The sequence below is a fragment of the Pseudophryne corroboree genome, chromosome 5 (genome assembly GCF_028390025.1).
Source record: "Pseudophryne corroboree isolate aPseCor3 chromosome 5, aPseCor3.hap2, whole genome shotgun sequence".
NCBI classification, from domain to species: domain Eukaryota; kingdom Metazoa; phylum Chordata; class Amphibia; order Anura; family Myobatrachidae; genus Pseudophryne; species Pseudophryne corroboree.
In genome coordinates, this window is record NC_086448.1 from 664821292 (window position 1) to 664831667 (window position 10376).

The window sequence follows — 10376 nt, forward strand, 5'->3', positions numbered from 1 at the left end:
AATTTGAGAGTCAGAATTTAGTTTTTTTCAGAATGGGAGTAATCGATGCACGCTTGAACAGTGATGGAAAGATACCAGTAAAAAGAGATTACAGATTTTAGTTAAGGTTGGGATGAGCATGGGAGACCCAGCTTTACTGACTTATGAGGGTATACGATCTAGAGGAGAGGTAGCAGAGTAGGAGGATGAGAAGTGAGTTGATACATCAACTTCATTGGTGGTATCAAATGAAGAGAAGGTGGCAGAGGTTTCAGGTAGGGAATTGAGCAGGTCATACTGTATGTCTATAACGTTTGTATGTCTGGTACTTATAATACATCTTGGACTTCTATGACAATGGTTTCACCTCCTATTTTGAAGTGGGCTGTGACTGTCCCAACTTTTGTAACTGTAAGTACTTTATCTCCTATTTTTCTTACTGTAATAGGATCACACGTGAGCAATATATTGTACCACTCTTGATTGCAACTGAAATGTTTCGAGGGACCTGAGTCAATATACTAGCAATCTCTCCTAAGTCTGACTGTAACTTTTAAAGCTGACTCATCTTTGCTTACACTTTTTTCTGTGTAGCATTCACATTTCTTAGTTTGCATTCAGATGCTTTGTCTCGTCTTATGACATACATACCACTTGTACTGTACTTTAATTTTCTGACCTTTACATCTTTATTGTGTAATGCAGTATTCCAAGCACTTACTTCATCTGCATTATTCTCAACACTTATTTCTTGGAACTGCAGAAGTTTTATCCCAATGATCTCAGTAGATAGCATGAAAGTGTTATGTTCTAGCACTACCACTAGGAAATCAAATTCAAACATTAAATTCTGTAGCATTGCCATAGCGATCTCTTTGTCATTTACTTGAACCCTTACATACATTAATTGCTGATATAGGGACATCTTTTTTATTAAAGTAGTCACTCATACCTGTACATTAATTGAACTTAGTATTATACAGTATTCACCTCAGAGACCCTTATTCTCGTATGCTTCCTGCTGGGCATGTGTCATGTGCTTACATTTTCCCATATATAGTAGAGAAAACATGTTGTTCAACACTCAAACCTATTGTTCCCATGGTTTTATCTAATTCAGCATGATTTGGACTGTCACCTGGATAATTGCAACTTTCCACAGACTCTCACGCTCAAGTTGCATTTCCTTGGAAACTTGTATGCGGCTTAGTTCTCTGAGCCTTTAAGTTTAATAAAAGTAATCATAGATTCAGCTACAGTATGCATATTTGTATACTGAGCCACTCTGCAGCTTTACTGTTAGGGTTTTCTTGTATGCAGCATTCTATGGCATCTAGTGTGTCTGGATGTCTGGCCCTATAACCTGTTGATATGGGTGTACTATTTGGTGTTGTTAAATAGTAACCACCAGTGGAAAGAAGTCTTGCAGACATACCAGCAGAATAGTATTAAGCATGAGTTTGGATGTATTGTAATGCAGTTTTAGCCCAGTATACTTAGAGTTGCATACATAAATAACGGAGATGGAGCGGAGCATACAGAGGACCAGTTGGTTATGTATGTGTAGTGTATATTACAGGATATCACAGGATCCCCCACAGAGCTCCGTACTATACATCCATGTAACACTGTGGTGATCAAACAGAGAGGCAAGGTGGTGAATGGCATACACAAACTAGTTAACGTGTCCATCTTAGTAAGGAGCAGATGCTTCAGTTTTGGAGCATCAGGGAGACAGCGCAGTAGAGGACTCCATATGCCGTGATTCAGACACATGCACAGACTAGTTAAAGCATCCTCTATTTGCATCTACCTCTGTATCAAGGCCACAGTCTTTTATACAGAGCAGATGCTGTTAATATGGCATATACTCCTCTCATGCAGCAACGTCTACTTGAAATGGCAGACATCAGCATTTAAAATGTCAGTTATCAGTCTCTCTTTTGCTGCCATCTCCTATTGTCTCTAACATTTACTCTCTCTGTCACTCCTTCCGATACCACCCTTGCTGCCTGACCTCTTTTCCTGCTTCTCACCCACTGTACCTCCATTTAAAAATAAACCTGTCCCCAGGCTTCCATGTGACCTCTCACAAGACCCGTATCTGCTTGTGCATGCACAGTAAGTTGCAATGTTGTGTGGGGGTCGTAGTACCCTGTATATTGGGGGTTATAACACATATCATTAATTCAGCAAATATCAGCTTGCATTCTCTTGGAAGGCTACAGATCTGCCCTCATATACAGCCAACATTAATATAATTTGGTTCACTTATTGTATGGGAAGCATCACAGCTTTATTATATAACAACACAGACTCCTTCAGAAAAAGGTCACCCTGGACTGGCCACTTTGAGGTCGAAACACCCCCTCTTCCCGAAACACACTAAAGGGTCTGATACAGAAATGTACACTAATGTTTTCACAGCTGCGATTCTGTAGGTAGTTAATATGTGAAAATACTGTATGCTAATGCTGTAGGTTATCTGGAAATATATTGAGATACCCACTGGTGTCTTCATAGATCCAAGCAACTGCGTACAATTTTGCATAATGGTTGCAGATCCTTTGATAATTGACTACCTGGCCCTGCCATCATGCAGGATTGCCACGGTAATTGAGATGCCGCCGCCATGCTTTGTATGTATGGAATTGCAGCTGTGGTCTGAGACATGCCCCTAAAACAGGAGTGGCCAACCAGTCAGAGACAAAGAGCCAAAAACTCTTGTTAGATACGTCAAAGAGCCGACATCAAGCCGAAGGCGTGTGTGCAAAAATGGGGTGTGACCTTGTCTGCTAGGCCACACCCCTGGTATAAAAGACAATGAAAATGCCAGATCCACATAAAATAAATTTTAAAGCCAGAATCAACATAAAATACATTGAAAAAGACACTTCCACATAAAATAATTTATAAATCCAGATCCACATAAAATATATTGAAAAAGCCATATTCACATAATACACTTCAGCTCCTCCATGTGTCACTTGAGCCCGCCCCCCAATGTATCAATATGTCACTCCAGCCAGCACCCTCCTCTGTCACTCCAGTCAGCTCCAACATTATGTCTCTCCTACCAGGATCCTTCTGTGTCACTCCAGCCAGCTCCCCCTTGTGTCACTCCAGCCCACCCTCATATGTCACTACAGCCCAGTATCTGGCTCCCTCAGTTTTCAGTCGCTGTAGTGCTGCTGTGTGTCTGGTTGGAGTGCACCAGTTTCCAGGATCTGTTGTGGTTAGGTGACTGAGTGTCGGGAGCCTCATTTGAATTAAGAAAGAGCCACATGCGGCTCAAGAGCCACAGGTTGGCCACGGCTGCCCTAAAACATGCCTGCGTTTTTGAAGCCACTCCCTTTTACCTCCCCCAAATGGTCTCTTACTGTCAAACACTTTGCAAATAAATCCTAACTGTGAGTGACATCAGCAAGGTTTCTTGTCGCTTGTTCGTGAATATCAGTATTGTCCATAAATTTCAGTATTGCGTGCATCTTTGAACCAGGCCCTAAGTTTGAATTTTAGCTTTGTCTCCTTACTTGATTATTGCAGTGATTCCATCTCCATTTTCTTCTTGGTCCTTTTCCCTACTCATTTGTATCTATAGCTTTTTGTCATTTCCCCCCTTCTTCTGTACATCTAATATCGCTGACATTTATTATGTTTTTGTATCCAATTTTGTTTTTGCTGCTTGTGACCCTCAACCTTTGTCTCCCCGCTTATGATCTATTTCCAAAAAATGTAGCTATAATGAGCGTTGGTAAAGGAAAAGTGGTATACCAAATATACATAACAGGAGAAATATAGTCTTATTCAAAGACCCACTAAACATGGTAACTGCAGGGGACAGAAGTGTAGGAGGGTCAGTAAGAACATAACGGAACACTCAATAATGAGATACCACAGGAAACAGAGAAGGAAAATGATGAATGTGTGGAGGGGAAAGAAAGAGTGACAGGAAATTAACCAGCCAATAAACATCAAGTCCAAAACTGATCATTGTGTAACACTGTGAATCAAGCAGTAGAAAAGGAGTAAAGCACCTTCTTCCAAGAACAAGTGGTGAAAGACACTTCTTGCTCTGTCTACAGAAGAAGTACACAGTAAGATTAAAAACTATAGTAGCTACAATACCCAATAGTATGGTAAATGGTTTTCAAGAGACTAACCAGTGTAAGCACAGAGCAGGGCCAAGTTTAAGGCTATAGGCCAGGGCTGGCCAAACCAGTCCTCGAGATCTACCAACAGTTCACATTTTCCAGACCACCTAGCTGGTGCACAGGTGTAGTCATTACGAATTAAGATGTGCTGCATTCATTCCTAACTGACAATTCTACAGCTCTCCAGGAGGCCTGGAAAACATGAACTGTTGGTAGATCTCGAGGACCGGTTTGGCCAGCCCTGCTATAGGCAATGTCTAATGTTCCCCAAATGCTAACATAGTGTTTGCCACACCTGAAACAGTTCAAGCCTGGTCTGATTCCAATCATGCATCACAATGCCTTCATAGAGATTGGGACCAATAGGGAGGTTATGGGGTTAATTGACAAAATAAAGTACAAACTGAGACTATTTAATCAAAACAGATGAAGTAGGATGTACAGGTACAACGGCTTCATCTGGAATTATGTGCTCCAATAGGCAGCTTTCCATGGCTGCAGTTTCAGTTCAGGTATATGCAACCCCCTGATTTAAAGTCACTCGCTATTATGACTCAGGGTCATCGAGAGTAAAAGGATTCAAAACCTCTCCAAGGGGTTTATTTACTAAAATTCGTGTCTGTGGCGTTTTTGAGGGAGTTTAATCTCGAATGGTATCGGGTGTATCTTCCTGCAACTTTTTGAATCCTGATACGGTCATTTACTAAGCTGCCGAGTTTTAAACATTCGTATTTTCCGATGTCAAAGTGATTCATAATGTCGGGCAGTGTTTTACAGGAGTGATTAGTAAAACACTGCCTGACAAAACAAAAGGAATCCCGGACGGATTTGTGAGATCCATGCAGGGCTTCATTGTGTGCATTCTGAGAAGTGCAGAATGGGTTAAAAATTTAAAAAAAAATTGTGTGGGGTCCCCCTTCTGAAGCATAACCAGCCTCGGGCTCTTTGAGCCGGTCCTGGTTGTAAAAATACAGGGAAAAAACTGACTGGGGTTCCTCTATATTTAAACAACCAGCACCAGGCTCTGCACCTGCTCCTGGTGCCAAAAATACGGGGGACAAAAAACGTAGGGGTCCCCCGTATTTTTACCACCAGCATCGGGCTCCACTAGTCAGAGATAATGCCACAGCCGGGGGACACTTTTATATTTGTCCCTGCGGCCCCGGCATTAAAACCCCAACTAGTCACCCCTGGCCGGGGTACCCTGGAGGAGTGGGGACCCCTTAAATCGAGGAGTCCCCCTCCACCAGCCACCCAAGGACCATGGGTGAAGCCCGAGTCTGTCCCCCCATCCGTGGGCGGTGTATCCGTGGGCGGCTGATAGCCGTTTGTGTAAAAAAAGAATATTGGTTTTTGTAGCAGAACTACAAGTCCCAGCAAGCCTCCCCGCAAGCTGGTAATTGGAGAACCACAAGTACCAGCATGCGGGGGGGGGGGGGAGAACAGGCCCGCTGGTACCTGTAGTTCTACTACAAAAAAAATACCCAAATAAAAACAAAACACACACACCGTGACAGTAAAACGTTAATGTACATACATGCACACTTACATACATACATACATACATACATACATACATACTTACCAGTGGCATAACTAATGCCCCCGCAGCCCTCGCGGTGGCTTGGGGGCGCAAGGCTGCGGGGGCGCCGCCACTGATTTAGCGCAGATTGACATGCGGACGAGCGTCTGCATGTCAATCTGCTGTCTCCTCTCCCTCCTTCCCTCCCAGCTGTGATGGAGGGACACGGAGAGCATAGCGCGCGTCTTTTCAGTGTCCCTCCTTAATCTCCAGCAGGTCTAATAAATGAAGTGCCGTTCATGAGCTCTGATAGGCTCATGAACTGGCACTTCCTTTAACAGACCCGCCGAAGACGCAGGAGAGGCGCGCGCTGTGCCCTCCGTGTCCCTCCATCACAAGACAGCGTGGGAGCGTGGGGGGGGGGGTTTAACTGGCACAGGGGGAGCATATTCGGCACAGGGGGAGGGGGAGCACTTCGGGGCGCATATGTGGCACTGAGGGGGCATATGTGGCACGGGGGGGTATATGTGTACCTGGCACATGGAGGGGCTATATTTGGCACTGGGGCATGTGAGTACCTGGCACTGTGGGGGAATATCTGGCACTGGGGGCATATGTGGCACTGAGGGGGCATATGTGGCACTGGGGGGTGGTATATGTGTACCTGGCACATGGGGGGGCTATATTTGGCACTGGGGGCATGGGAGTACCTGGCACTGTGGGGGAATATCTGGCACTGGGGGCATATGTGGCACTGGGAGCGCAGCCCTAGCAACCAGCACTACCCCCTAGCAACGAGCATGACACCCAGTGCATGAAACCCCTGGCAATGAGCATGACACCCAGTGCATGAAACCCCTGGCAACGAGCATGACACCCAGTGCATGAAACCCCTGGCAACGAGCATGACACCCTGAGCATGAAAACCCCTGGCACCGTGCATGGAACCAAGAGCATGAAACCCCTGGCAACGAGCAGGTAATTTAAAAGTAATTAGAAGCCTTACTGTGGGACTTAATGTGTAATGGGCATTACGGTGTGTAGCGTAATGTATCACGGACATTGCGGTGTGTGTCATAATGTGTCACAGGCATTACAGTGTGTGGCATACTATATCACGGGCATTGTGTTATGTGGTATAATGTCTCAGGGGCATTGCAGTGTGGCATAATGTATAATGGGCATTGCGGTATGTGGCATAGAGTATAAAGGGCATTGCGGTATGTGTCACAGGCATTACGGTGTATGGTATACTATATCACAGGCATTGTGATATGTAATATAATGTGTCAGGGTCATTGCAGTGTGTGGCATAATGTATCACGGACATTGCAGTGTGTGTCATAATGTGTCAGGCATTACGGTGTGTTGTATACTATATCACGGGCATTGTGGTATGTGGTATAATGTCTCAGGGTCATTGCGGTGTGTGTCATAATGTGTCACAGACATTGTATGTGCTATAATGTATCAGGGGCATTGCAGTGTGTAGCATAATGTATAGCGGGCATTGCGATTCCTGTCATAATGTGTCGGGGGTATTACGGTGTGTGGCATAATGTGTCGGGGGCATTACGGTGTGTGCATATTGTGTCATGTGCATTATTGTGTGTGGCATAATGTCTAAGGGCCATTGCAGTATGTGGCATAATGTATACTGGGCAGTACTATAAGGAGGAAAAATGACAAATAATGTAAGGGGCATGAATCAGGATTATTTTTCTTTCCTGTGGTGGCTAATGTCTGGGCGTGCAGGTTGCAAAACTGGGGTATAAGGCAGTCTTTTCCTGCAATGTCACGCCCCTTTATGTGAAGCCACACCCATTTCAACGAAGCCACACACCCTTTTGCGGCACACGCATGTTTGTCCCTTTACTAGTGCCAATTATGGGGATGGGGGATTGGAGGGGGGCGCCGAATAATTTTTTGGCTTGGGGGAGAAAAATTTATAGTTACGCCACTGATACTTACCTATGTTGACCCGAAGCACTCGGTCCCCTTGTCCAGTAGAATCCAGGGGTACCTATAAATAAAATTATACTTACAAAGAATCCGGAGTAGATCGGTCCTCTTCTTTAAGTTCTTTAAGGAGTCACGGGGGGGTCCCGACATTCGGGGAAAGGGGATCCATGTGTAAACATGGATCCCCTTTCAGTTCGTGGTTCGGGTGAGCGGTTTGTTGTTTTGCCAAGTCCCTGGATTATAAACTTAAAAAAGAGGACCGATCTACACCAGATTCTTTGTAAGTATAATTTTATTTACAGGTACCCCTGGATTCTACTGGACAAGGGGACCGAGTGCTTTGGGTCAATATAGGTAAGTATGTATGTATGTAAGTGTGCATGTATGTACAGTACATTAAAGTTTTACTGTCATGGTGTGTGTGTTTTGTTTTTATTTTGGTATTTTTTTTGTAGTAGAACTACAGGTACTAGCGGGCACGTTTTCCCCCACATGCTGGTACTTGTGGTTCTTCAAGTACCAGCTTGCGGGGAGGCTTGCTGGGACTTGTAGTTCTGCTACAGAAAACAATATTCTTTTTTTACACAAAAGGCTATCAGCCTCCCATCCACCACCCACGGATGGGGGGACAGCCTCGGGCTTCAACCCTGGTCCTTGGGTGGCTGGAGGGGGGACCCCTTGATTTAAGGGGTCCCCACTCCTCCAGGGTACCCCGGCCAGGGGTGACTAGTTGGGGATTTAATGCCAGGGCCGCAGGGACCAATATAAAAGTGTCCCCCGGCTGTGGCATTATCTCCCTCACTAGTGGGGACCCCTAGTAAAAATACGGGGGACCCCTACATTTTTTGTCCCCCATATTTTTTGCACCAGGACCAGGTACAGAGCCCGGATCAGGTTGTTTAAATATGGGGGAACCCCAGTCAGTTTTTTCCCTGTATTTTTACAACCAGGTCTGGCTCAAAGAGCCCGAGGCTGGTTACGCATAGGAGGGGGAACCCCACACAATTTTTTTTTAACATTTCTACGGTAAACACACCCTTTCCCATAGATAACCATGCACAGATCTCACTGATCCATGATGATTATCTAAACTCGCCAGGAAAAAGCAGGTCTATTTTTTTGCTGCTTTTTTTAACGGATCGCAAAAAAATACACCCGCAATTGAGCATTCAGAGACTAACACCCAAATACGAATGAATAGTAAATTCCCGTGTTGTATGAACAAACAGCCGCGTTTGACCGATGGTCTATTCATTCGTATTTCTGAACTTTGCCGTCAAAACCATTACGAATAGCCCAAACACTGCTGAGATTTGTGCTTAGTAAATTACCGTGTTGCCACTTAGAAAAAAAAACTAAAATCGGACAAACTCGGAACTTTAGTAAATAAACCCCCAAGAAACCAGCATCTGAAAATCAACTATTGCAATAGCCGTCGAAAATGCAGAACAATAAATGTGAGTCCAAAACATTGTAGTAGAATTCTGCATCTGAAACTGCTAATGAGAGGCAGGTGTTGAGACCTTATAGGATTAGTTCAATCCAGGTAACATGCCTGTAGCAATTGGTCATCTGTCATCTATGGATGATAAGAAGATACAAGTAGCCACAAGCGGTGCAATGGTCCAGTCTTCCAATGCACAGTATCATTTTGTGATAACCAGCCATGAGCCAAGAGTAGAAAATCCCTCCATTTGCTATATAAAAGCTAAAAATCCATCCTTCTGTCTTTCTATGCAAATCCACAGTTTACAAGCGAAGATCGTGAAATTTTACATACGAGCGTATTAAAACACGGCGGAGTCAACTAAAACAATTAGAAATCCCTAGCACCCCTAGGGGGGAAACAGCAGTACAGAGTATATCAGAGACAGCATAACTCCGGAATTGCTGGAGCAATGTACTCAAAAATTGGTACACATATGCATTACAATCTGGAAACAAACACTGTGGTGGAGAAGACACCCCTAGCACCCCTTGGGATGAGGAAGCAGCACTGAGTATTTCAGCAGGCAGCATAACTCTGGAATGCCTGCAGCAATTTACAACAACCTTGGTACACATATGACTTTCACTCTGGAAACAAACACTGTGGGGGTCAGACACCCCTAGCACCCCTAGGGGTGGGAAAGCAGCACAGAGTATGTCAGCAGACAGCATAACTGTGGAAGGTCTGGAGCAATTTACACCAAACTTGGTGCACATCTGACTTACAATCTGGGAAGAAACTCTGTGGGGGTTAGACACCCCTGGCACCCCTAGGGGTGGGACAGCAGCACAGAGTATTTCAGGAGACAGCATAACTCCCGAATGCTTGGACCAATTTACAACAAACTTGGTACACATATGACTTACAAGCTGGGAACAAACACTGTGGGGATAAGACACCCATAGCACCCATAGGGGTGAGGCAGCACAGAGTTTTTCAGCAGACAGCATAACTCTGTAATGCCTGGAGCAATTTACACCAAACTTGCTACACATATGACTTGCACTCTGGGAACAAACACTGTGGTGGTAACACACCATTAGCACCCCTAGGGGTGGGCTAGCAGCACACACTATATCAGGACATGCATGATATGTCAGTGATAACAGGGCTGCAGTGACATGATGTGAGGAGGGGAATGCAGGTAACACAAACCCACACACTGAGAGTTATATAGTGGAAGTAGCACGGTCCCCCAGCAGCACAGAGTATATCAGGAGATACATAATGTGCTGCGCTATATAAGAAACTGTAAAAAAAATCGATAATT